Source organism: Microtus ochrogaster, chromosome 21 (genome assembly GCF_000317375.1).
Source record: "Microtus ochrogaster isolate Prairie Vole_2 chromosome 21, MicOch1.0, whole genome shotgun sequence".
In the NCBI taxonomy this organism is placed as follows: domain Eukaryota; kingdom Metazoa; phylum Chordata; class Mammalia; order Rodentia; family Cricetidae; genus Microtus; species Microtus ochrogaster.
In genome coordinates this window covers 39964119-39971675 of record NC_022022.1, presented here as the reverse complement: position 1 = coordinate 39971675, position 7557 = coordinate 39964119, and the positions used below count along the sequence as shown (strand labels likewise).

Genomic DNA, 7557 nt, shown 5'->3' with positions numbered 1-7557 from the left:
GGAGAGAAAGAAACACCAAGCGACCAAGCCAATAGCTATATCCTCAGCAGTTGGAGTTCCTGAGCACATTTCAGAAACTTAAAAGAAGTAAGAAAAATAAATATAAAGAAAAATAAAGCAAAAAATTAGGGTGGAAAAAAAAATACAGGTAAGTCTACACAGCTCATGCACTTTTCACTACGGCCTCTGAAGGGACCCCGGCCAGCTCGATGTGGCAGGCATGGCTCTGGCCCTGCCCTTCTCTCCCATCCTCTGCATAGCTAGAACTCATTAGACTGTATTCCTAAAGCCACCAAGGTCTGGTCCCTTGTTTGTCCGCTTGCTCCTCCTGAGGCTGACTGCCAAGGTCCAACTATCAAAGTATTGAATCCAGCAATCAAGAGCCCCTTGGACTCACCTAATTAACACGCCCAATTAAAACTAAACACCTCATCCTAACACCGGGTTTCCCCTTTTATTTTTATAAACTGCCATGTTCCTGTGGGTCATTTCTGTCTCCTTTCTCCTCACAGCCAGTCCTTTGTCTTACATCAGGACAGCTCCCCCTCCCCCTCCATCTGATTCCCTTCCCCTGATCCCCCTCCATCTGATTTCCCTCTACCTCCTGTCTTTGTCTCTTATCCCCTGCCCGCTGTCTCTTCTTTGTGCTGAGAACTTGGTCTTGGGAGTCCTGGACCAGTACCAACCAATCTCTCACAGCCTCCTCAGTGGGTGCAGTCTAGTCTGATGACCAACACCCTAGTTTCTCACTTCAAAACATGAGGGATCCCTTCAATTATGCCCTTCCTCTTCCTCAACTGCCCAGTGTAGGGTTTTGTTTTTAAGTCTGAGCCTAATCTAAAGCAAGCCTCCTTGGTTACATTCCATCTGCCCTACGTTTACAGAGATGTTCCTCTACACTCTGAACATTCCTTTTTGAGTTAAACAAACAAGCTTGGCTTACTGGAGGCAGAAAATAAATGTTAGGGGACTTTGAGAATAGGAGGAAAGGGTTAATGAAAGAGACTCAACTTCCGTCTGTAGATGCAATGAGAATAAAGTCATACTCAAATCCAATGTCAAAACAATGAGTTAGGATTCTTCGGTTTATGTGATAGCACCTAAGGCCAGGGGTAAAGTGTTTGGAAGAAAAGCAGAAACTAAAGATGGTTCACTATACCGTGCTTGACGCTTCTCCTTCCTATAGGAGCACGCACAAACAAAGGAAGCCCTGGGACTACTGAAGACATTCCTTAGCTCAGGCCACTGCTAGACCTCTGGGAGGTGGGTGGTTGTTCTCCCAAGCTCCCACCAATGAGACATCTTCAGCACCATCACAGGCTTTCAACCTTGAGTTAGGCTGTATTTGTGGAAGCATTCTGTAAGGGTGCTCTGCAAGTCTAAAAATACACCAAGCCCCTTACCAACGGCATGCATAGCAACAGCCTGCTTGTCAGCTCCTGTAGAAATACTGTTAAACTCTTCCAGGCGTTGGTTACAAAAATAAGACGCATTCAGTGTGATCGCAACGTGTTGCCCTCAATGTCATCCTAGGAAAATCCCAACAGTGCAGTGTGATTTAAGGCTTTTCTGCAGAATAGGCAGGCATGAAAGCTGGGTTGCTATAGATGAAAAAAAAAGAGAAAGTAATGATTTTTTTTCTTATCCAAAGCTGTTCCTGATTGAAATCTTGTGACCCTAGGTTGACACTCAAGGAGGGTCTTCCCTTTCAGCAAACAAACAATTGCTAAATGTTGTAAATCTCTTTTAGGAGAATTCACATCTTTGTGAAATACCACTTTCTTCTGGGATAATTAATCACAAGGAGGTTTTATTTAGGAAATAAGATCAGATGTGGAAATAGAAAAAGCAAACATGATTCTAATTAATATTTTCTATTGATAGAAAATGACAAACCTTTTGTTGAAAAATATTTCCTGCTGGTCCCACCATATGTACTACATGATAAATCATTATTAATTGGAAAAATTAATCATAACAAATATCCCTATATATTAACCTTACATTTTAATCTTATAAGGGCATGCGTATTCCAAAATAGATAATAAAGTGATTATGAAGAAAAACCCAACCTTCTAGCCAACAACTTTATTTTCTCTCTTTTCTATTCTATTCTTAACACAAAAGCCTATTTAAAAATTCCAGAAAGTTTCAGACTTTTGGTCAAATCAATACAATATTTAAAAATCAAACGTTGTGGGCTGGGGAGTGAAGTCCTCCACCTAAGTAGGAAGACTGAGCTCTGATCTCAGCCCACATAAACGCCAGGTGAAAATGACAGTTTCCCTGCAATCCCAGCACTCAGGTTGCAGAGACAGGTGATTAGCTTGGGCAAGCTGAGTTGAACTTGCAAATTGGCAAGTTCTGGGTGAGAGATTTGACTCAGTGAGATAAAATGAAAGGAAGTCAAGGAAGACAGCCGACTGCAACCTCTGGCCTCACATGTGGACACACAAACACATGGAAAATGAAAACAGAACCCTTGAAAATACAGAGTCTCTAAGATGCTGTGTGGCCTTATTCCCTGTGACTCTGCTCCAACTAAGCTGACCTTCTTGTTGCTCCAGAAATCCTGGCACTTACTTCTTGTTTATCATCACTGAGACACTCGATCTGCTCAGGAAAGAAGGCCTTCTGCCACACTGGCGAGCACTGCCTGATAATTTCTCACTCTGAAGACCCCAGCCCGCCTCTCTCTCTCTCTCTCTCTCTCTCTCTCTCTCTCTCTCTCTCCTCTCTTCTCTCTCCCCGCCCCCATTCTTAGCATTTTCTACTATCTGATGTAACCTGCATTTTCCTTCCATGTCTATCTTGTATGACCCTCCACACAAGAAAATAAGTGTCACGAGGATGGAAATGCTTGTTTTGGAGCCTGAAGCAGCTGGTTTTAACCCCTAAAAGAATGCTTGGCAGTCAGGCCACCATGAATCCAAGGTCCTGCCGGGACTACAGAATGAGAACCTGCCTCTACAAAACAAAACAAAATGAAAGAGTTGCTGGTAACCATGCATGGTGGAGCATGCCTTTAATCCCAATGCTCTGGAGACAGAGGCAGGAGGATAAAGTGATGGAACCCAGCATGTGTAGCAAGACCTTGTCTCAAAAACACATTAGCTCAGTATGGTAATGGACACACGTGTCATACATGAAGCTCAAGGCCAGCCTTGACTAGTGACCTAGTAAGACTGCATCTCAAAACAAACCAAAAACAAAGTTTTGTACCCAACAGAAGAACAGAGGTGATTGTTGAGCTAGTTAAATGAAGCCAATTAGCACCAATTTGGTGAAACAAGAACAGGAAGAAGTTGAAAACTGCAACTTATTTTATCCACCATGGTTGCTTCTTGACAACAGATGTGGCATTAGACTCAATCCTAAAGTCTAATCCAAGATCCTGGGTGGCCCAAGGACCTGCATTTCCACAAGTTGGTTCTGGGAAAAGGCAACGTTCTTAAATGTAAATCTAAGCAGAACTCTTCCCACACATTGATTGCCGCCTGCTTTTCAATTATTCCCCATTTTAAAAATAATCTCATGGAGACTGGGTATGTATTAAAGTTTAATTGAAGGGCTGGCAAGATGGCTAAACTGAAAAAAACGTTCCCGCCGTCAAGTCTGACAAACTGAGTTCAACCCACAGAACACACGGTGAAAGACAGAATGGAGCTGACAGCTGTCCTCTGGCCTCCACACGGCCACAGTGGCATGCGCATGCCACTCTGGCCTCCACACGGCCACAGTGGCATGCGCATGTCCATACACATACAGCAAATAAAGGTAAGGAATAATTTAATATATTTCATTTTATTTTCATTTTATGTGTTTTGCCTGCATCTGTGTACCACCTGTGTAGAGCGTCCACAGAGGTTAGAAGAGAATGTCAGACCCCATGCAGGATGTCAAACTCAAATCCTCTCCAAGGGCAGCCAGTGCTCTTAAGTTCTGTGCTATCTCCCCAGCCACAAAGTAAAATTTGTTAAATAGGAAATGGGAATATTTTCAAAACCATCACCATAGGCACATGACAGTATATTGCAGTGGAGGACAGAAAATTAGTGGGTTCAACTCCATGTATAGCACAGACGAGTAGGAGGAAGAGGAGCAAGGGTCAGGGAATGGAAAATTACTGAGAGGAAAAATGGGGAAGTTGGATAAATTCTGACTAAACCAACTATGCTTATGATAGGCCAAGGTGATCAGATACTGCCAGGGCGTATGGGGAACTCGATGAAATGTTGAGGCTTGGTAGATGACAGAGATGAGGGTTCTTGCAACATGTCCCCAGAGTTGTGTGTTAGTCCAGAACACACAAGGAAGTACACAGATGAGCTAAGCAGATGCTGAGGTGTACAGACCTAAAGCTTGGCCCAGCAGAATCTTTGCCACCCTGTTTGCCAGATCGGTGTTGGCATGTGTTTGAGTCTGATGAAAAGCAGGCCGACAGCAGGAGATTTGCAAATAACTGTGATCAGAACATGTGTTGATGTGGAAAGACCTTTGCTCTTCAACTGAAAACTCTGTCACCACAAAGCCACTGAAACCAGATATAACTGATATAATATACATATATATTTATGTATATATATATATGCTTTTGACAAAAACAATAATAAGAAAGCAAGTGCTTATGAAGACACCTGACACCTTCTATTTTGACATGTAAGTTTCTAAACTTCAGGGACTGAGCCACTGAACATCTCTTGATGATTATTTTGATCCACATTGAGTGTCCTAGACTTTGTTTCATGTTGCTTCTCTCTGTGACACAGGTGATCCATGAATGTTTGACTCACATGTTGTTTATTAACTGTAAGACTAATTTTATGTGGTAGGCTGCCAAACTCACACCAACAGTTCCCTGGCCAGAAATAATATTTAATAAGAGTTACCCCAAAAGTTCTTGCCCATTTATTTCTCTGGGTCAGAATTTTTGAAAGATTTGGGAAAGATATTTAGAAGATTTTGTAAAGGCAGACACTCGTTGGAAGTAAGTCCTATTTAGAATCCTGGTATTTAAGTGAATAAAATATGACCATGCCTGTTGAAGTGGGGATGGAGGCTCCGAGTCCCTGTCTCATCCTCCAGCTGCTGGAGGATCCCATAAATACCTCTGTCCAGCCTTGAACTCCGCGGGAAGTGGGATAAATCCAGTCTGAGAGGTTCTCAAGTTCCCTGCTGAGGCAAGCTAAGACATCAGGAAGAGGTGCCTATTTGAACAGGGATGTGGGTCCTTGTAAAATTAATTCTCTGAAAATTCTAAATCAAATTTCCTCAGATTTTTTTTTATTTTGAAGGATGATTAAATTTGCCTCCCTGGGTAACGAAAGGTCTGTGTTACATATGTTCCTGCTTGGAACGGAAGCCAAAGGATGGACTTCGGGGCTAGGTTTCAAAGCCAAGTTCCACCATTTATTGTGTCATTATGCAAAATATCCAACCTCTTGATGCTTTGCCTCCTCATTTGTAAAAAGGAGACGAGGAGAGCAATGAAATCTGCCTTGGAGACTGTCCAGATGAACAAGAAATAAAAAGTATAAAGCAATGCTCTGTATGGTTATGGAGAGCCTTGGAAAATTATTTAGCCTTCAGTGGAATGAACTTACTGGACCCTGAAAATTGTATTATTTTTGTATTGTGAAACATTGGACCTACTTCTTTTTTTTTTCTTTGCGCAGGGGCCATGCTAATCTTCTCTGTATCGTTCCAATTTTAGTATATGTGCTGCCGAAGCGAGCGCTGGAACTGCTTCTTAAATGTTGTTATATACAAGGGTGGGGCTCCATTTCTGCATCAGAATGCACACAAGGTAAAACCAGGCGGTCTTTCCCTCTGAAAAGAACATTTGACAACACTAATCTCCATATAGCTTCTACTAGTAATTCAATGCTGGTGCCTAAATTAAATCTACTATTGCCCTCAGGCAAAGAGTATTCTAGCCACCAAACTGCCCTGAAATATAAAGAAAAGAAACAGCAAGACTAAAGAAACAAATACAGGGAAATATCAAAAGTATTCATAAATCAGTGAAAATAAGTGTGGCAAAGCCCAGCCTTGGAGTAATGAATGTAGATCAACATGGGACAGACTAGGTAATCCTTTGCCATTGGGAAACACCTTGTGGGGGGGGAGGGCTCTTGCAGGCTCCAAAGTCAAATTTCGTCCAATCATTCCCTGTCAGCATTGGGGAAACCCCTCCACAGAGCAATTAAAAGACTTTATGCCTGTTCTTAAAAACGATGCTGCTTTGGATGACAGAACAGTTTCAGTAGAAAAAACAATTTTCAGGAGAAACCATAAAGCAAGTATTTTAATAAACTTCTATAAATGATCAAAGACCAAAGCTAAAAATACAAATAATTGGCATTGATAGACTCAGCTATGGATGAAACTATAATTTAATACAGAGTACTAACTCATTCTGGAAATAGGCTTCACCTAGCTTCCTATACATGATTTCAGGTTTGAGTCTGAATCAGGTAACTAGGAATTAAGCTCGTGCACTCTGGATATACTTAACAGATTGTGGTCCTTTAACCTCTCTGAGATCTGCCTCATGTGACATTTAAAATGTCTTAAGTTTTGTTCAGTGAACCATGACCATTCCCAGCAGCAACCTTGAAGTTTCCAAAAAATGATGGGCCCATAACAATTCCACATGGATAGTGGTCGTGCAATTAAGTTGACAAACACCGCCCAAAGGTCAGTTTTTGACTACTAACTAACTGTTCAGGATCACTCCAGAGCTGCTAGCTGAGAGGGTCCAGCCTCACAGACTACTCCAGCCAGGACTTCAGATAGGCCCTGCACTTTCCCATCAGACCGAGACTGGACAGCAGATAGATCTCCCAAGATTTGACCACTATCTAAATTTTCTCAGGGTCCCCTACAGAAGCTGCCACCCCGCAAAGACAACATGAAGTAATTTTAAGAACACAGTGTCCACCTTCCCAAGAGGAGGGTTGAGTTGTTTCTGGTCACTGGGTGCTTAGGAATGTTTGGATCATTTAGAGGGGTCAGTTGAAAATTGTTACTGGTCATGGTTAGGGAGGAAACTAAGCAAAGGAGGGTGGATTTAAGGATTTCTTTCTGAATTTAAAAAAAAAAGGATGGGGATATGGAAAGGATAGATTATTGAATCTTCTTTAAGCTAAAAAGCAACTCTCAATCTCAAATATTTTACATATTATAGATTTTTGTATATGAAACTAAGGTTACTTTTATTAGAACATACTCTATATATGTTCCTACTCTTATTTAGGGTATTTTTGTATCTTGATATAAATTTAAAGTTATTTTTGTTAGAACATACTCTAAATATGTTTCTTCTCTTGCTTTAGCTATTTGGCAAATGGTATCCCAAGCATCTGGTTGAAAAAAAAAGACTTTTCACTGCACTTAGGATTCCTTCCCTTTGGAGGGGAAGAGAGCTCAGCAAGACCTTAGTCAGACCTTAGGAGGGTGAACCCGCTAGAGGGAGATGGGTAGAAGAGGGAAGGTAATAGCAATAGCTGCCATTATGTGTTGAACACACATTACATGGCAAGTATTTGCCTGAGT

At 41.6% G+C, this 7557-nt stretch overlaps 1 pseudogene; it reads right to left on the bottom strand.

Annotated features, from left to right (window-relative positions):
* Window positions 1-5637: 5637 nt before the first annotated feature.
* Window positions 5638-5737, bottom strand: LOC113457261 (annotated as a pseudogene).
* Between the last annotated feature and the right edge of the window lie 1820 nt (window positions 5738-7557).